A 21,050-nucleotide genomic window follows, 5' to 3' on the forward strand; every position below is an offset into this window, starting at 1 on the left:
GGGTACCTGGCAGTAGAGATGTTCCTTTTCAAGCCCTCTCTGGTCTATGCTCTCAGGCAAGCTAAGTCTAGGTTGAAAGATGACAGCAGGTTGGTGGAAGTCCTGGGCAACCAGCCACAATGAAGCTGTCATTGTTCCCATCGTGCCCAGGCCCAAACCAGCTCCCTCTCTTGTCCTGTAATCAGATGGGAACTCCCAGCTGAGCTAAACTCCTATGGAGCTCCCAAAAATTCAACTACGTCTCCTGAGTGAGAATATGGCTATGAATCCAGAGGTTCCACAGTGGCACAGGGGCTGATCCTTCCCAACACAGACTATGAGCAAAAATGGAGCAAAGAATTCCAAGTTCTGAACTGGGGAGGGAGAGACCCCAATGGGCAATCAAAGTACTTCATGCAACTCAATTGACGTAATGTAAACTTTATAGTTACTTCAAGTACTGCATGTCCAAGGCTGAGGACATTGACCCTAGATGGGCTTAAACACTAAAAACTGATGTGTGAATTGTGCCCACAGTTAACTATATTGCTATCTGGTCTGTCTCAATATTTCATCTGCCTGGTGAGGGAAGAGAGACCTTTCTTATTCTTTTTTGCCATTATTAAATTATGTCAGACTCAACGTTGCTGTTCTCAAAGAGGTTTAAATGCTGATGTTTGACAGCCATGAACTTAATGGGATTTTCAGTGACTCGCTGCCTTTTAATTCTCCCATTCTGGGCTATCCGTTTGAATGTTTCAATGTCAAACTCTGAGCTCCGGGAGAGGACAGAGATGCATGAATTTGCTGCCATCTAGAAATTTAGGCTGGGGATATGAACTTTTATGTGACCTTTTAAACATCTGAGAGACAGAGTGTTCATTTGCGGCCATCTGCCTTTGCGGTGTTCTTGAATGCTGGTAAAAGATCAACCTGTTACATCAGTGGTTGTTGAAATGCAGAGCTCCAAATTATGACCAGAGACATTAAAAGCTCAATCCAAAAGCTAGTAAAGCAGAAACGCTTGGATTTAAGCCACTGAGACCCCTTGGGAATAGGGCTGAGTAACTCTCCCCCCGCCCTGGGCTGGTGTGAAGTGTAGGCATGGTTGATAAGAGCCCCTTGGAAGTGCTGCTCCTCTTCACCATTGCAACCAGCTTGTTCATCTGTCTCTTGCTCTGCCCAGACAATGGTGGTGGCGAGGAGGAGGAGGAGGAGGAGGAGGAGGAGGAGGAGGAGGAGGAGGAGGAGAAGAAGAAGAAGAAGAAGAAGAAGAAGAAGAAGAAGAAGAAGAAGAAGAAGAAGAAGAAGACGCTGCCTATGTGCTCACTGCCTCTCCACCTGTCAAGCAAGCAAGAGGAAGAAATGATGACAAGGAGGAGGAGGAGGAGGAGGAGGAGGAGGAGGAGGAGGAGAAGAAGAAGAAGAAGAAGAAGAAGAAGAAGAAGAAGAAGAAGAAGAAGAAGAAGAAGAAGAAGAAGAAGAAGACCCTGCCTATGTGCTCACTGCCTCTCCACCTGTCAAGCAAGCAAGAGGAAGAAATGATGACAAGGAGGAGGAGGAGGAGGAGGAGGAGGAGGAGGAGGAGGAGAAGAAGAAGAAGAAGAAGAAGAAGAAGAAGAAGAAGAAGAAGAAGAAGAAGAAGAAGAAGAAGACGCTGCCTATGTGCTCACTGCCTCTCCACCTGTCAAGCAAGCAAGAGGAAGAAATGATGACAAGGAGGAGGAGGAGGAGGAGGAGGAGGAGGAGGAGAAGAAGAAGAAGAAGAAGAAGAAGAAGAAGAAGAAGAAGAAGAAGAAGAAGAAGAAGACGCTGCCTATGTGCTCACTGCCTCTCCACCTGTCAAGCAAGCAAGAGGAAGAAATGATGACAAGGAGGAGGAGGAGGAGGAGGAGGAGGAGGAGGAGGAGGAGGAGGAGGAGGAGAAGAAGAAGAAGAAGAAGAAGAAGAAGAAGAAGAAGAAGAAGAAGAAGAAGACCCTGCCTATGTGCTCACTGCCTCTCCACCTGTCAAGCAAGCAAGAGGAAGAAGTGATGACAAGGAGGAGAAGGAGGAGGAGGAGGAGGAGGAGGAGGAGGAGGAGGAATAGAAGCTGGTGGCAGTGGCCGTGAGAAGGTAGAATCCCTGTGGGAGGAAGCCCATGGAGGGTCCCTTACCCAACAATCCTCAAAACTCTGGAACCAACATTGTCCCCACACCCACGACCACAACCACACTTCAGTTCAGTTTGAAACTGGAGTCAACAAAACAAACGATTTTCAAAGCAAAACTGAAACCTTAAAACAAAGCAAAAAAAAGTGTAGTGAATTCTGAGCCCAAACTGGAGTGTGTTGTGCTCCTGATAATGTCACTGGGGGTGCAGTGGTATCCAAATTCTTCTCCCAGCCTCCTCATGAATAATAGAATAGTAGAGTTGGAAGGGGACCTCTAAAGCCATGGAGTCCAACCCCCTGCTCAATGCAGGAATCCACCCTAAAGCATCCCTGACAGATGGTTGTCCAGCTGCCTCTTGAAGGCCTCTAGTGTGGGAGAGCCCACAACCTCCCTAGGTAACTGGTTCCATTGTCATACTGCTCTAACAGTCAGGAAGTTTTTCCTGATGTCCAGACGGATCCTGGCTTCCTGTAACTTGAGCCCGTTATTCCGTGTCCTGCACTCTGGGAGGATTGAGAAGAGATCCTGGCCCTCCTCTATGTGACAACCTTTCAATTATTTGAAGAGTGCTCTCATGTCTCCCCTCAATCTTCTCTTCTCCAGGCTAAACATGCCCAGTTCTTTCAGTCTCTTCTCATAGGGTTTTGTTTCCAGAGCCCTGTTCATCCTCATTGCCCTCCTCTGGACCCCCTCCATCTTGTCTGCATCATTCTTGAAGTGTGGTACCCAGAACTGGACACAATACTCAAGATGAGGCCTAACCAGTGCTGAATAGAGGGGAACCAGTACCTTTCACAATTTGGAAGCTATTCTCCTATTAATGCAACCCAAAATAGCATTTGCCTTTTTTGCAGCCTCATCCCCAGTCCTGTGATCCTCCCAATCCCCTTACCTGGTTGTTGAGATGGTGACAGTGGTGGCCAGGAGAGAGATCTCTCCCTCTGTCTTGGGGGCTTGTAGCACTGCTCCGAGAGGGGATCGATCTACACAGCGTCGTGAAGTCGCTCGCGTGCGCCTGCAGTGCGCCCCGAAAATCATTGTGTAGATCCTGTCCTGGTCTCGGTCTCCCTGAGCCTTTGTTGGAGCATCCGATCCCTGGGAAAGGGAACCGTTTCCCCAGCCCGCTCGCCCGCTCGCTTCCTCCTACGGGGGCCCCTCGCCTCGCCGTCCCGCCCAGCAGATGCGCGGGCTGAGCGCATTCTGGCCGGCTGGCCTCGTTAGGCTGCGGCAGCGGCGGCATCAGCCCCTCGCCCTGCTGCAGCGCGCAGAGACAGAGCGCAGCGGGCCAGGGTAGGATCTACACAATGATTTTCTGGGCGCACTGCAGGCGCACGCAAGCGCCTTCACAACGCTGTGTAGATCCCCTCCAACAGTGTCCAGGGACCCTGGGAAATATAGTTTTCCATCTCTCCTTGCCACAGCAACAACAGACATATAAGGGCCATGGGAGTGAGTGAGTGACTGAGTGAGTGAGTGAGTGAGTAGCATTCTCAGGAACAAATGACATTCCAAACGAGAGAAGAATGTACAAGACATTTGGTCCAGTTTGAAACATGGGTGTGCTTTACTAACTTCAGCTGAATAAACTCACTGCAAGTCCTTAATGGTCTTCAGCAACTCTTTTGTGCACTTATGCATGTCCATGTGGTGCATGATTTGCATGTGGGAATAGAATGGAGCTGGAGAAAGTCAGGAATGGGCTGTGGAAATAATTGAGTGAAGCACCTTACCTATGAGAAAAGGTTACATCTCTCTGAGGAATTTTTGTTTAGACCTAAGACACTTAAGGAGTGGGATAAGAAAGGTTTGTAAAATTACACATGTTTTGGAGCAAGTGAAAACATGTTCTCTCTATCTCTCTTTCCTAGAACTCAGGATCACCAAATGGCATCCATTAAATAAAGTTGTCATCTCCAGGATGAGATTGTCTAAGTTTTGCCATCAAGCATGATATCTTGAGAAGAAATGCATGCAAATTTTCCCTTTCCACTTCAGGAGATGGAGGCGGCAATACAGTCCCCCATTACCAGAATGACATGTGCACAAAGCCCTCTGAATTACGCCATATTTATTTTAATTGACCCATTTTACTGATGCAGTTTTCTGTGTTCAAAAAAAAGAGGGGGGGAGTGTAAGCCAAGAAAATAGGCAGAGGAAATTCAAATTGAATTTGGGTGGGAAATATCTATCTTATAAGGCAACGGGTATTTTTTGAAGTGGTCTTTTTGATGATGATGATGATTATGATAGGTCTTAGTGGAAGGTCTTAACTCCCATGCTGGCTGATAAGGAAGAAGTGGCCTTTAAGGTACCTTGGTCCCAATGTGTGAATGGCTTAAAGGCCAAAACTAGCACCTTGAATCGTAGAATCGTAAAAAATGGAAAGATGCATTCCTAGCAAGCTATCCCAGTTAAAATCCTGACTGCTGTATTTTTGAACCAGCTCGAGGCTTCCGAACTGCCTTCAAAGGGCAGCTCCATTGCAGTAGTCTGACTGAGATGTTACCAGAGGATGGATCAAGTAACATAGATGAATGAAAGACTACTCCGAAGCTGTGAACCTGATCCTTTAGGGAGAGAGTCCAACTCCATCCAAAATAGGTTGAATCCCTCCTGGACCAAGGAAGTGTCCACTCACAGTGCCTGTGTCTTGTTAAGACTGACCTTCGATTTATTGGCTTTCATCCAGCCTATTACTGAGCTCATGTAATTTACAGGTGCGTGTTGTTGTTATTGTTTAATCTGCTTTATCTTCGAATATCTTGGCTCTGGTGTTGTCTGTAAAGGAGACAATCAATCACAGCAGACACTGAGATGAAGAGCCAGGAGAATGATGCCAGGAATTCATTTCATTAACCTCTCATTCTGCCAATTCAGAATTCATCTATTAGAAAGAAAGAAAAATCAAGCCTAAAGAGGTGCTATTTAAGGCCTGAGCAGCCGAGAGACAAAGAAATGAAAAGAAATGGGGGTGGTGGAAATTGGGGTGGGCAAACCCCTGCCCTGATTTTCTGCGGCCCTCAGCCTAATTTTAAAATCCCTCTGCAAGTGATCAGTTCAGACCTCTGAAAGAGCAATATGGCTCTTCCCCCAGCTGGGCAGGAAGGAGGACACAGAACAGGATGGCCGGAAGAGAGACAGAGAGTAAAAGGGTGGCCAGCAGAGAGGAGGGATGAGAGAGAGAGAGACAGAGAGAGAGAGACAGAGACAGAGAGAGAGCATGAAAGGTATGGCAAAGAGAGAGGGGTGGCAGAAAGAAAGAGACAGAAAGAGTGTGGATGGTAGAGAGAGAGAGAGAGAACATGAAGTGTGTGTGAGACAGAGGGGGTGACAGAGAGTGAGGGGTGGCAAAGAGAGAGAAAGAAAGAATGAAGAGTGAGGAAGAGAGAAAAAGGGGTGGCAGAGAGAAAGACAGAGAGAGGGGGATGGCAAAAAGAGAGGGAGAGTGAAAGGGGGCAGAAAGGGAGAATGAGTACATTTTTTCTTTTAACTTTTGTATGCATCTTTTGGAATTATGTCTTAAATGTATTATTATTATTATTATTATTATTATTATTATTATTATTATTATTGGTACCGAGTGGAGGTTGGTGGCTCCAATTTTGATGGGACTGTGAATCTATTCTAGGTTTTAATCAGAACCACATAGAACTGTAAAGGAGCTATCCAAAGTGTTAAGCCAATCCCCCAAATGGGTGCAGCACCTTGGACACTTCTCTTAGCGTTCTGACTAAAACCCAGAATGGGTTCACTGCCCCGCTGAAATTGGAGCCACCAGCCTCCCTACTGCAAAGGTTATTTAGTCCAACCCTCTGATAATATGGGGAATCCTCTTCTACAGTATCCCTGATAGTTGGCCATTCAGCCTCTCCTTAAGAATCTCTAACAAAGGAGAGTCCACCGCCTTCTGAAGCCATGTCCTCCACTATCAAGCAGCTCATAACACGGTCAAACAGCTCAGAAAGTTCTTCCTAATGTATAGACAAAATCCCACTCTTGTCACTGGAACGCACTGGTTTAGGTCCTACCCTGTGAAGCAATACGATCTTTCCTCTTGATCTTCTCTTCTCCAGGCTAGGCATACCCAACTCTTCCAGTCTTTCCTGTGTAGCATGTTGAAGGTAGCTTTGAATACCTAAGTTTAACTTAACTAATGGAGTTTATGGAAACATTCAAAGTTTCACATATTTCATTTCTACAAAACATCCTTAACTATAATGTTTTTCATGAAAACTCCAGGGTGACCACTGTAATGTCCTTATTCTGCTCCATTGATGACTTGAATCTTGAGCTTTGCCAATGAGTGCACATGACTCATGGCAATGTAAAGTTCTCCATGATAGAAGACCACCCAGAGAGTTTCGGCTATTGGGCAGTATAGAAATGCAGTAAATAAATAAATAAATAAATAAGACAGGTGTATGCAGATAGATGGTCCACAGTCTGTCCCTGACTTGTTTTCAGGCCTGGCATATCATTGTACTTTGGCTTGCATCTGTGTTTATCAAGGTGTGTAGAGACTTTTAAATGTTATTTCGTTAAGTTTAACAGCTAGAGACTTCCTTTCTGAGCAATAACTCAACTTTGACTTAGTTACTTTTAACTGAAAGCTTCGGTTTTTAAGGTGGTATAGAAAATAATAATAATAATAATAATAATAATAACAATAACAATAATAATAATAATAATAATAATAATAATTTGTAGGTGTCCCTTAATCCATTCATGATTTGTTTACAGGTCATATGTTATTAGCATATCATTGTATGTTAGCCTGCACCCATGTCTGTAAAAGTGTACAGAGACTTCTTTGTGTTCATAATTCATTTTGCTCCAATTTGTAATTAATTATGTTTGTTTAATTAGAATTGACTTTTTATGTTAAAAATAAAAGTTTATAGTACATTGTTATAGAAGATAGCCTAATTCTTAAAAAAAAAAAAAAAGAAGCTTTATGGACATAAATAACTCCCAACTTTTAATTTTCATGAAAAATGTTGTTATTCATGTAATTCATGTAATAGCTTCGGCTATTGGGTGGTATAAAAATGCAATAAAAATAAAAATAAATAAATAATGTGCTTTCCAATGAAGTGTCTTTCATGAGAATCAGTCAACAAGAAAGCAGTCAAAAAGGGATGATGAACTAACTCTCAACTTTAGGGTGACCGTATGAAAAGGAGGACAGGGCTCCTGTATCTTTAACAGTTGCATAGAAAATAGGAATTCAGCAGGTGTCATTTGTATGCATGTTGCACCTGGTGAAATTTCCTTTTCATCACAACAGTTAAAGCTTCAGGAGCTATACTGCAGCGATACTGTGACCAGATTTAAAAGAGGGCAGGGCACCTGCAGCTTTAACTGTTGTGATGAAGAGGAAATTTCACCAGGTTCCCCATATATACAAATGACACCTGCTGAAATTCGCTTTTCAATACAACTGTTATAGAATCATAGAATAGCAGAGTTGGAAGGGGCCTACAAGGCCATCGAGTCCAACCCCCTGCTCAATGCAGGAATCCACCCTAAAGCATCCCTGACAGATGGTTGTCTAGTTAAAGATACAGGAGCCCTGTCCTCCTTTTCATATGGTCACCCTACCCAACTTTGAATTTTGTTTGTGTGAGTTTTAACTAAATGTTAGTACAGGATACAATAAAAACAAAGGTAAAATCCAAAATCCATGTGCTCTGAGGAGTAACACCCCAAAATCTAGTGACATTAGACTTAATTCCGTTCCCTAGATTGATATTCATCTAACCTCTGGCTAGCTCAGAAATTCTGGGAGTTGCAGGATATATATTTTTTCTCTGTCTAAGCACACATAGGGTTGTACCCTTAGTGTGTGGCCAGTTTAGGTGAGAAATGGTACTCCTTCAGAATCTCTAGAGAAGCACTAATGCATACTAATTGGTTTTTCAATGTGTGCATTTGTCACCATGGCCCAAAATAGTGAGCTGCATATGAATGTAAAAAGGGTTTACTTCTAAGAGTCTTAGAGCTATGGGACTTTCTCTCTAAATGTCTAATCCAAATAGTACACAATGCCTACCAGTCCTGACTTGAGAGAGCTTTCAGCATCCATAGAAGCTCTTGCAACTGGTAATATGATATCCTCAGTATCATGTCTCAGTGCTCTGTACTGTCTGATTTCCAGAGATCAATGGATCATCTTTTTATTCATGTGGTACTTAGTTGTTGATGGGGTGCCTTTCTGGCTCTGCATAGCTTTATATCTCATCCGAACAAAGGTGGAGATTTGGCTGGCTGTGGGTAGCTGATAATTAATTCTGCTCAGTCATCTTTCTGTCCTTTCACTTCTGTTTCAATGCAGGCTCCTCTTTGTGTTCCAACAAGCACAAATTTCTCCCCCACATTTATTTTGATGAAATCTTTGCTGGCCCGAATTTCAGAGTGGAACATCAGAGGGCCAGCAGAAGCACCACACAGCGATCCACTGCAGATGGGAAGGTTGCAATGCAGCACTGATACAACCAGCATGACGCTGGCACCATAGGTTGTCCCATCCTAATTGCCTCGTAAATCACTTCAGGCTCTGATTAGCTATCCTCCTCACACTAGTCACGTCCGGGCTAGACTACTGTAATGCGCTGTACGTGGGGCTGCCTTTGAAGACAGTTCGGAAACTTCAACTGGTGCAGAATGCGGCTGCCTGAGTACTGGTAGGGGTGAGGCGATTTGATCATATAATGCCTATATTGCCCCAGCTGCACTGGTTACCAGTGTGTTTCCAAACCCAATTCAAAGTGCTGGTTTTGACCTTTAAAGCCCTAAATGGTTTGGGTCCTAGTTACCTGGAGAGACGCCTTCACCCATATCAGCCTGCCCACATTTTAAGATCAGAAAGAGAGGCCCTTCGCATTTGCCCACTTGTGAGAGCAATTAGGTGGGTGTCCACACAGGAGAAGGCCTTCTCTGTGGTGGCCCCAAACCTCTGGAACAAACTCCCATCGGAGATCCGCCATGCACCATCCTTGCAGGCTTTCAAGAAGGCCCTAAAAACATTTTATTTTACCATGGCCTTCCCATGATGTATACTGCTGTTGCTGATAATGTTGTTCCTGCTGGTTCATTGATTTACTTGCTGTTTTATTGTGAATACGTTTTATAAATACATTGCTTTTAACATTTTAGTTGTAAAACGCCTTGTGAGGGGCTCTGCCCAGAAAGGTGGCCAAGAAATATTTTGAATAAATAAATAATCCTATTTTGGGGTCGTGGAAACATTTGTGTCGGCTTAGCTAGAAAGATCTTGGAGATGTCTCTGTATTGTGATGTCTACAGCATCAGCTGGCCTGCAGGGCCTTCCACCCACTTCCAACCCACTCAGCAATGAGGCTTGAAGAAAGCTGTTTATTGCCATAAATGGAATGATTTATCTAAGCCTGACTGCAGCACAGAGGTGGGCGGAGATGGAGGGTCACACCTGGGATTGAAGGCCTAACCCTCCCTCCCCACATATTGCAACCGCCCCCATGCTGAAAGTCCTCCCTTGCACAGAAATCAGTGTTGAAAGAAACCATTCCCCCCCCCCCGCCCAAGCCTCATTGCTGTAGGGAGGTGTGTGGGTGCGGGTGTTGTATGAGAGGGTGTGTAAAATCTGTATGAGAAAGAATGTGCGTTTGTGTGTGTAGTGTATTTCAGAGAATGGATGTGCATATATGTGTTATGTGTGAGAGAGCCGGTGTAGTATAGTGGCTAGAGTGTTGTACTGGGAGTCGGGAGATCCGGGTTCTAGTCCCCACTCGGCCATGGAAACCCAATGGGTGACTTTGGGCCAGTCACAGACTCTCAGCCCAACCCACCTCACAGGGTTGTTGTTGTGAGGATAAAATGGAGCAGAGGAAGGTTATGTGTGCCACCTTGGGTTCCTTGCAGGACAAAAGGCGGGATATAAATGAAATAATAAATAAATAGTGTGGATGAAAAAGAGTGTGTGGGTGGCAACACCCACTTCATATTTGACCCCACCCACTTTTCATGGGTGCCCTACCTACAGCTGGCATGTGACCCCTGGTAAGTTAGCCACAAGGCAAAGCAGCCCTTAGAGTGAAAAAAGTTTCCCCGCCTCTGGTGGAGAGCACTTTTGCCTCCACCTGCAGTGTGCCACCAAAAGGGAGCTCAGCACACCTCTTTGCACACCAGGTGCAAAAGTATAGGCACCTTGGAACCCCACAATGATATTTTCTGAACATCTTTCTCCATTCTGAAAGGCATAAGATTCCATTAAATAACTAGTCTGATGTTGTGCAGACTTTATACTGTTAGTTTTACCCTACCCTGTTCCTGCTTACCCTACCCTGTGCCTGTTTGCATTCTCTTCCCCTCCTTATTGTTTTACTATGATTTTATTAGATTGTAAGCCTATGCGGCAGGGTCTTGCTATTTACTGTTTTACTCTGTACAGCACCATGTACACTGATGGTGCTATATAAATAAATAAATAAATAAATAAATAATAATAATAATAATAATAATAATAATAATAATAATATCGTCGGCTCTCCCACACTAGAGGCCTTCAAGAGGCAGCTGGACAACCATCCGTCAGGTATGCTTTAGGGTGGATTCCTGCACTGAGCAAGGGGTTAGACTCGATGGTCTTATAGGCCCCTTCCAACTCTACTATTCTATGATTCTATTCTATGATTCTATTGCTACTTCCTCTCTTGACTCAAACACCCATGGGCTTGTTCGCATTATACTGGTTCTTCCAAATGGCCCATCTTTATGAGCATCACCTGGCTGTGCCTCCTCCCCACAGGAGATTTGCTCATTGATTTTCATTCTCTGGGACCACCTTGGTGATCAGTTTCCATTTGGACCAATTCTTAAAAGGTAGGCATGTTAGTCTTTTGCAAGGAAAGACTCATGTGGGACCCTGAAGTCTAACCAATCTAACATGGTTTTGATAGAAAGGACCCTACTTTATTACATGCTTGGTTTGGACAGTGAAGATGTTGTATCCAGGTGTTACTATTTTTATCTGGGAAATGTAACTGTTACCTCCCCTATCACTTTATTTCAGGACTCAGGACAGCTGCCTTTGTAGAATTCTTACCTGCAATGCCTAGAGGGTTGTTTCTGCCAACATCCCAGTTCAGCACCTGGACAGCTGCCTCTTTGCAGGGGGATCAAAGAGGAACATCTGTCTGTATCAGGAGCCCGGTGTTAACAATGTCATAAAAACAGGAGAGGAACTGAAATACAAACTCTCCGTCCTGCTGTTCTGCCTTTCTGTAGATGCCTGGGCCATGTGAAGACACGACAGGGTGGACAAATTGCAGCCCATCTGCTCAGTACTGATGTAGGATGCTAAAATCTCTCTGAAACCTTTCTGTTTCAATTTCCTCACAGGCTCTTTCTCACCTTTTTTTAATAAAAATAGCAAAAACATAAGTAAAAATACTCACAAAGATGATCAAAACGTTATAAAAATATATTGGATGCTGAAGATGATGCATAATCAAATTGATTTACTTATAATGGGTTCACAATTGTTGTTCTGTTGCTCTGGTTTATGCTATTACATGATTATTTGCCATTTAAATTGCTTAGTAATAATAGATTGGAAATAGCTAGCAATTTTGAAAATATAGTTGTAAAATGCTGATGAACACAACACTGTGAAAATATGGTGATCGCATTTCCCATAATTCCTGCAGAAGCATCAGACCCCCAACATTCTGGAAGCAGCATTGGAGAACTCCACATCAGTTGCACACACACACACACACACACACACACACATCACAACCAGGGCCACAGGAAATGATTAGCCATGGTGGAATTTTGAGGCCACCAGAGAAATCCCCTGGTAGCTGTATGAGGCCATCTGCCTTTTTTTAAAATTGAAAATAATTATATTTCTCTTTAATTCTGGTTACATAAGTTAAATGATATCATCATTAATTTACATTCAATTATCATTCCAGTTTCTGTCTGGTTTTAACATTACTTAAACATTAAATTGCTGAATACACCTTGGGCTCATCTACACCAAGCAGGATATTCCACTGTAAAAGTGGTGTGAAAGTGATATATAAAAGGCAGGAGCCACACTACTGCTTTATAGGCCGTAGCTAGACCTAAAGTTTATCCCAGGGTTGTCCTGGGGTCAAACCTGTTCATCTAATTGCCACACAGGGCATCCAGCGCTCAGGCAGGGACGAACCCGGGATGATCCTGGGATAAACCTTAGGTCTAGCTACGGCCATAGTGGTATTAAAGTGCACTGCAGGATCTACACTACTGCTTTATAGTGGTGATGAAGTGCACTGACAATTGTTGGGGCCTATTGACACATCTACACCAAGCAGGATATTCCACTAAGAAACTGGCATGAAAGCGGTATATAGTATGTGTCAATGGGCCCCCACAGTTGTCAGTGCACTTCAATGTTGCTATAAAGCAGTAGTGTGGCTCCTGCCTTTTATATACCACTTTCATACCACTTTCATAATGGATTATCCTGCTTGGTGTAGTTGAGCCTCTTATTTCATTACTCACAACTCTTTATCTCAAGATCACCCATTTATGGATCAAGTTTACTTTCGGACATATGGGAAAGGGGCCTTCATTCCCTTAGATCAATGCTCTCCATTGCCCCGTATGTGCCAATAGAGACCTTCTCCCATGTTCTGCTGTATTTACAAATTCAATGTATTTCCTCCATACCCCTTCAAGCTTGTCTTTATGGAACTGTCCTTATGCTAGCCTCAACTTTTGTGTCACTTTTTCTAGGAGAGTGATCTGCCATAGTCTCGGGTACCAGGCCCTCTGACTTATGAGACTAGCCAGGATAAGGAGAATGACCATATAGGCTACCACCTGGATCATAACCCTGCTGAGAATAAGAGAGCGGTAAAGCCTCCAGCTCCTATACAAATTCACAATCTGATCTTACTTTTTGGCTACAAAGATAAATCCATTCTTTCCTGCTGGGCTGAGCACCAACGCTTAGAAAAATGGAGGACATAATGTGAAAAATAATGATATTTCAACTTAAAAGCGATGTGGAAAACATGCCCCCTGGTTACTATGTCATCTCTCAAGTGCCATCTGTCCTTTCAACTCCAGGTATCCCAGTGAAAAGAGTGAGAAAAGCTACCATTAAAAGAAAATTAATGGTCTCTGGCTAAATTTATCCTAATGGTGCCATTTAAAAAGACAGCACTTCATCATTATGTATAATTTAGAATGGTTAGGAGCACAGCACGAAGAAGAAGAAGAAGAAGAAGAAGAAGAAGAAGAAGAAGAAGAAGAAGAGGAGGAGGAGGAGGAGGAGGAGGAGGAGGAGGAGGAGGAGGAGGAGGAGGAGGAGGAGGAGGAGGAGGAGGAGGAGGCGGCGGCAGAGGAAGAGGAAGAGGAGAGCTTGAACTCTCTGAGAGATTGGATCTGGGTCTCTCTTAAGCTGAGTAGTACAGTGGTACAGTCCTTCTGGCATTGACTGTGTCACTCCAAGCTGAAGGTGGGGAGGTTTGTATTCTGGAAAGTTCCACCCTATAAAAGCCCAGGTTTCAAATCTCAGGCTGGTGGCTAGTCAGATTTAAGAAATGCCTGTTAACCCAGGCACCTGCTGATTTGAATACTTAGCATAGTGTTCAATCCGACGGCAGTGACAGTAAGCCTCTGAACTGCACTGCTCCTCCTGCCCTGAATTTTCGCTAGTGTGGCTTTTTTGCCATCTATTGAAAGCATCTTGGAGTCAGAGAGAAGGAGGCCTCAGGACAGCTCATATCCTGGCCTCTCCAGTCTCCTCCCCTCCCCACTCACCAAAATGTCCTCTTCCCTCATCCTCCGAGGCTGAGTTCCTGGCCTCAGGAAGCAGCCGGCATGGTTCTTTCCATGTCAGCCGTAAGGGAGATGGGGGTCAGAGCACCAATTCTCAGCTCCAAGGTCATTGCACTGTCTCTGACCTTGAATCTGGGAATCCGAACTATGCTATGGCACCTCAGAGGTTCTCTTTGTGTATTTAGCTTTAATTTAATATTAATTGTTGCTTCTGACTTTTGTACACTGCCCTGTGATTTGATGATGAAGGGGCATTGTTTCTTCTTGTTGTTCTCAACATCAACAACAACAACAACAACAACAACAACAACAACAACAACTATAATATATTGGTTTACTGGGTGCCATGCCACATTCCAAAGGTGAATTGAATCACTGATAGAAAATGGTAGGGCACAGTGCTACCAGATAGACTCTTGGAAAACAGAGGCCTCTGAGATCAGAAGCCTCTGCCCATCTTATGCAGGGCAGGAGGAGTGACAGGTTGAGAGGGGCAGGGGTCTGGAAATCTAAGTGGACCTTCCCCTGCCCCCAGGGTCATAACTCTGTCTACAGTCTCAGGGCTCATCTACACCAAGCAGGATATTGCACTATGAAAGCGGTATATAAAAGCCAGGAGCCACACTACTGCTCTATAGCGGTATTGAAGTGCACTGCAAGATCTACACTACTGTTTTATAGTGGTGCTGAAATGCACTGACAACTGTTGGGGCCCATGACACATCTACACCAAGCAGGATACAACACTATGAAAGAGGTTTGAAAGCAGTATATGCAGGGCCGGTGCCAGACTATTTTGCGCCCTAGGCAAGGTGAGCTACTTTCACACACAAACACCCCCCAAAAATGCCAACTTTGATTTTTAAGAACAGATGTTTCCTGGAAAAAATAAGAAGCACAAAACTTGAAACTGCTAAATTTATTTTAAAGTGCAAGAACTACGTCATGCCAATTATAGCAAACAAATTGGAAAGGAACGTCTATGGGTCTAAGATGCATTATTTAATAGGAATATCACCTCCAAATCATCCCCCCCAACTCACACACACACACACGCACACACACTCAGCATCACTCACTCCAAACAAACACATGCATGAACACATGCATTCACTCAAAGACCCCATGCACTCCATTCACCCATACATTCTCTCTCTCTCTCTGTCTCTTCCGGGCACGTTCCGGAAGTCTGAACGTGGAGCCACCTCCCACCCCACCCCAGCGTCACAGGCTTCACTTCGGCTGGGCGGGTGCGGGGCGTCATTTCGCCTGCCCAGGCCCAGCTGAATCCCCATGCTTTTTTGTGGTGGTGGTGGTAGTGGTGATGGTTCAGATAGGAAAAGCGCCCATTTTGGTACCCGTTTTTTTTAAAAGCACATACAATGACCTACTTTCCTTCCATTGACTAAAGCGTGAAAATGCTTTTTTTTTTTCCCAAAATATGCATTTTTCATGTGCACATTTTTCTAATGAGATCACATTTTGCCAATGGAATTCCGCATTCGGGGACATATGAGCTTTGCTCAAAAAATAAAAAAATGCCCCCGTATCCATGTCTGGGGACGCAAATGAAGAAAGTTCTGGTCAAACATTTTGTATGCGATATTTGAGAGAAGTACATCACAAAATTTGGAAAAGTGCAGAATTTGAAGGAAAGCTATGTTCTGGTCCACATATTAGTCTTGGAAATGTGAAATAGGCTGGTTCACTTAAATATGTGGACCAGACTAAATTCCCTAGCCTCCTCTGCTGCAATCACTAATAGTGTTTTTTAAAATATATGAGGTGCTTCATTTAACTCATACAGCAATCACAGGAACACGGAAATTAAAGGCCATTAAGGAAAACTAGTCTGGCAGAAGGAGGGTTTCTCTTGTTCCCAAGAGTCCTTTCTAGGAATCTCACTGTACTTTATCCTCAAAAGTGCTAAATGGGTGGGTTCAATCTTATTAGCACTCATTAATACAATTAGGCTTAAACGGTCTGGCAAAACAGTAGTCTTTGACTAAATGCTCTTTGTTTTGAGTAGGGACCTAGAGAAATGGAGCATTTTTCTTACTGTCTCAAACTAGAGTGACCTCAGATCCTCCTTTCATTAACAGAGTAAGCATCAGTTGCACGGGACCCATGATCCATGATGAATCCTTTCTGCACCACCCTCACTAAAATGAAGAAGAGTTTGAACCAGTGTATAGATGGGCCACTTGCAAGACACACTGGGCCTGTTCAGAAGACACCTTAAACCATGGCTTTAACCATGGTGGTTAAGCCAGAAGACACCCTAAACCATGGTTTTAACTATGGTGAATATAAGACCTTTTGCTTTATTCACCATAGTTAAAGCCATGGTTTAAGGTGTCTTCTGAACAGGGCTAATGGACAGAATGTTGAATTGGAATTCTGTAGCCCTGTGGACAAATCCATGCTCAGACCTTGAACTAACCATCTGATACTGGTCAGTGTGGGACTCTTTCTCTCAGCCTGACCTATTTCATTGGGTTGTTGTCAAGATAAAGTGGGTAGCCATATTTGCTGTTCTGAACTCCTTAGAGATAGAGTCAGGGCCAGTGCCAGACTATTTTGCACCCCAGGCAAGGTGAGCTACTTTCACCACCACCCCAAAAAAATGCCAACTTTGATTTTTAAGAACAGATGTTTCCTGGAAAAAATAAGAAGCACAAAACTTGAAACTGCTAAATTTATTTTAAAGTGCAAGAAATACATCATGCCAATTATAGCAAACAAATTGGAAAGGAACGTCTATGGGTCTAAAATGCATTATTTAATAGGAATATCACCTCCAAATCATCCCCCCCCAACTCACACACACACACGCACACACACTCAGCATCACTCACTCCAAACAAACACACGCATGAACACATGCATTCACTCAAAGACCCCATGCACCCCATTCACGCATACATTCTCTCTCTCGCTTTCTCTTCCAGGCGCGTTCCGGAAGTCCGAACATGGAGCCGCCCCACCCCCACCCCAGCGTCACAGGCTTCACTTCAGCTGGGCGGGTGCGGGGCGCCATCTCGCCCGCCCAGGCCCAGCTGAATCCCCATGCCTGGTTGGCTCACAGCCAACCCGCGTGAGTGCTGCGCTGTGCCCGACGCCCCTCTTAGCTTGGCGCTCTAGGCAGCCGCCTGAGTGGCCTCTATGGTAGCACCGGCCCTGGATAGAGTAAAACACCAATGTGGCCTTACAGTCCCCATTTATGTCTACAGCAGATATACCCACTGACTGAGCAAGAGGTTGGACATAGATGACCTCCAGAGCTCCTTCCAACTCTATAATTCTGTAACTGGCAGCCACCTCTATCTGAGTGGAATACAGTGGAGATCAGTAGCTACTACTTAGGGTGACCATATGAAAAGGAGGACCGGGCTCCTGTATCTTTAACAGTTGCATAGAAAAGGGAATTTCAGCAGGTGTCATTTGTATATATGAAAAACCTGGTGAAATTTCCTCTTCATCACAACAGTTAAAGCTGCAGGTGCCCTGCGCTCTTTTGTCTCTGATCTCTCTAGTATAGCTCCTGCAGCTTTAACTGTTGTGATGAAGAGGAAATTTCACCAGGTTTTCCATAAATTCCCTTTTCTATGCAACTGTTAAAGATACAGGAGTCCTGTCCTCCTTTCCATATGGTCACCCTACTACTACTCCAAAAAGCTCCACCTACCCCTCCACCCACCATGCTAGGGTTCTGAGTCATATTGGGGGGCCTGCACTTACTCAGGGGTAAAAATGAAAGTAATAACTTTTTTGGTCCTTAGGAGCTAGATGCTAGATAAGAACTTTATTGTCTCTCTCCAGCAAGAACATAACACTGGAAACTCCTGGCTCCACCCTGGTACAACTACGTCCAGTGCCACCTAATGGCTAAATTATATAATAAGATTATCTACACACTGAAGGAGGTCCCAAAGATGATCTGACAGATGATTTGAGCAATACCAAACAAGGAAGGGTCAGGTCATTTTATTTATTTATTTATTTATTTATTACATTTTTATACCGCCCAATAGCCGAAGCTCTCTGGGCGGTTCACAAAAATTAAAATCATCATAAAACAACCAACAAGTTAAAAATACAAATACAAAATACAATATAAAAAGCACAACCAGGATAAAACCACGCAGCAAAATTGATATAAGGTTAAAATACAGAGTTAAAACAGTATAATTTAAATTTAAGTTAAAATTAAGTGTTAAAATACTGAGTGAATAAAAAGGTCTTCAGCTGGCGACGAAAGGAGTACAGTGTAGGCGCCAGGCGGACCTCTCTGGGGAGCTCATTCCACAACCGGGGTGCCACAGCGGAGAAAGCCCTCCTCCTAGTAGCCACCTGCCTCACTTCCTTTGGCAGGGGCTCACGGAGAAGGGCCCCTGTAGATGATCTTAAGGTCCGGGTAGGTACATATGGGAGGAGGCGTTCCTTCAAATAACCTGGCCCCAAACCGTTTAGGGCTTTAAATGTCAATACCAGCACTTTGAATGGTATATCTGTCTATAGCTGGGTCATATCTGTCTATAGCTGGGACCTTTGTGATGAGGTGGCTCCTTCCTGGTTTTATCATAATATTTTAGATAGAGTTATGTTTTGTAGCATTTAGTTCCATTTTTGTCTGAATTTCTACCATATTAGTAACAGGCCATCCTGACCTGTACTGACCATTGAAGTCCTATTTCTAGATCCTCAGTTGGTACTAATATTCACCCTCCAGCTTAGTTATCTGTGCAGCATAAGGGTGGATTTCTGTGATTCATATTCCAGATTCCCTTTTTTTTTCCCCCTTCCCTGAGGAGGCATCCTTTTTATATGGATTATACACAGCACCTCCCTAGCGAGCAATGCTAAATATACATACTTTTATCTTTCCTAATTAATGGCATTAATCATATGAACCAAAGAGATCTAAAGGAGAACAGGGCTTCAACGGCTTGATGGATGTTATTCCGAGTGAGAACTTGAGCTCGCTGTCTTCCTTTTCTTCTTCTTTCAATGTTTCTTTCACTTTTTTTATTTTCTCATTATTATTATTTTCTTTACTGTTTTTCTTCTTTTTTGCTTGTACCTCATCTGTTTGCTCTTCTGATGAGGAGTCCGACAATGACAAGCCATCCCCACAATCTTCCCCCCCACACACATTTTTTCTACCAAGGCTTTTGGTATTTCTTTTCTCTTTTATAGTCTTCCTTAGGAAAGGAAAGGAACCTCTCGTGCAAGCACTGAGTCATTACTGACTCTTGGAGGGACGCCAACTTTCACTGACGTTTTCTTGGCAGACCTTATAGCGGGGTGGTTTGCCGTTGCCTTCCCTGGCCGTTTTTACCTTTCCCCCAGCTAACTGGGTACTCATTTTACCGACCTCGGGAGGATGGAAAGCTGAGTCGACCCGAGCCGGCTGCCTGAAACCAGCTTCCGCTGGGATCGAACTCAGGCCATGGGGACAGTTTCAGCTGCAGAAACTGCTGCTTTACCGCTCTGCGCCACACGAGGCTCGTAGTCTTCCTTAGATCTTTTATTTTTTTTAAGCTGTCCTTGCTGTCCGATTCAGAATCTGAACTAGTGCTTTCCGACGATTTCCGTGAGGGGCGATACCTTTTCTTTTCCACCTCTTTTTCCCTTGTTTCTTATCCTCATCTTCAATATCAGAAGAACTGCTGAAAGAATCAGAGGTTGATGAGGAAGAGGAAGATGGAGAGAACCAACTGGATTTCTCCTTCTCTTTTTCCTTTTTCTCTTTCTTTCTTGAAGTACTCTTGCTTCCACTTAACGATTTCTCCCTATGTTTTTCCAATTCTTTCTTCCAGTTCTCATTCATCATTTCCTCAAATTCTGCTAAGGCCTTGGGAACCTTCTTCTTCTTCTTTTCTAGTTGTTCTTTGACTTCTTCCCATGTTGGTCTTGGTCTGTTCAAGTAGTCTTGTATGGTAGGTCCTGAAGATGGAGCAGGATCTAACCATTGCTATGGGATCCATATAAGTCATCCGGTTATCCTTCTTCCCCATGGCATGCAGAAATCCCTGCACCCACTCAGCGAGAATCAAGCCAGCCTATGTGGCACCCTCTTCTCTGCTACCCATCAAGTTTTTAACATCAAACACTACCAAGCCTGTTCTGTGGCACATGGGTATGCGCAATAGCAGCCGTTGAAGCACAGGGCTCAGTGCTTGGCCCGTTGTTCTCTTCTTCTTCTTCTTCTTCTTCTTCTTCTTCTTCGTCGTCGTCGTCGTCGTCGTATTATTATTGTGAATAACAATAATAATAATTTATTTCCTACCCGCCTCTCCGATTGGATCGAGGCAGGGAACAACAGCAAGTATAAAATACATAAAATACTAATTAAAAACATAGCATACATTGTTAAAAAACATCCTAAAAGTATCAACAAACAAAACAGAAAATACATCATGAAAACCGGGGGGGGGGGAGGGAGGCATCATAGATTGTGTATATAGAATTATCATCATTTCCATCATATAAACTGGGGGAAGAAAGGGAAGAGAGTTCTACAAAGGTTTCAAGAAAAGCAGACCAAATATCCACATATTTATCCTCTTGCAAGTTGCGTCTGTATAACACCGGTTGATAATGTTATTAGGTCCTAGATCCATTGCATTATAGGAGGTGTAAATTTGTCCTTCCAATGTGATAATAATGTTTTCTTTATATATGTTGTCCCTGGGTAATCTTATTTGATCTCACGGCCCCCAATATCATTTGTATGCTGATGAGACACAATGATACCTTTCATCTCTGGAACTTTCTCCTGATGTTCAGGATCGTATCTCGGCATGTCTTTCAGATATCTCAGCTTGGTTTCTTCATCGTCATTTGAAAATTAATACGGCAAAGACAGAATTGCTTGTTTTTCCTCCCAAAACTTCTCCCGATCATTCTCTAGTACCATCAATCATGTTACACTTACTGCAGTTGAGGAAGCTTGCAGTCTTGGTTGCATATTTGACTCCTCACTCTCCTTTGCTCCTCATATTGAGGCAATAGCTAAATCCTGTCATTTTTCTTATATAATATTGCCAGGATTCGATCATTTTTGTCTGTCTCTTCTGCCAGGACTCTTGTTCATGCAT

General features: G+C 43.8%; 1 pseudogene; it reads right to left on the minus strand.

The window, feature by feature from the left end:
* Positions 1 to 1,970: 1,970 nt before the first annotated feature.
* On the minus strand, positions 1,971 to 19,967 carry LOC134409951 (protein FAM133-like; annotated as a pseudogene).
* Between the last annotated feature and the right edge of the window lie 1,083 nt (positions 19,968 to 21,050).

This window comes from Elgaria multicarinata, chromosome 1 (assembly GCF_023053635.1).
Source record: "Elgaria multicarinata webbii isolate HBS135686 ecotype San Diego chromosome 1, rElgMul1.1.pri, whole genome shotgun sequence".
Classification (NCBI taxonomy): Eukaryota; Metazoa; Chordata; class Lepidosauria; order Squamata; family Anguidae; genus Elgaria; species Elgaria multicarinata.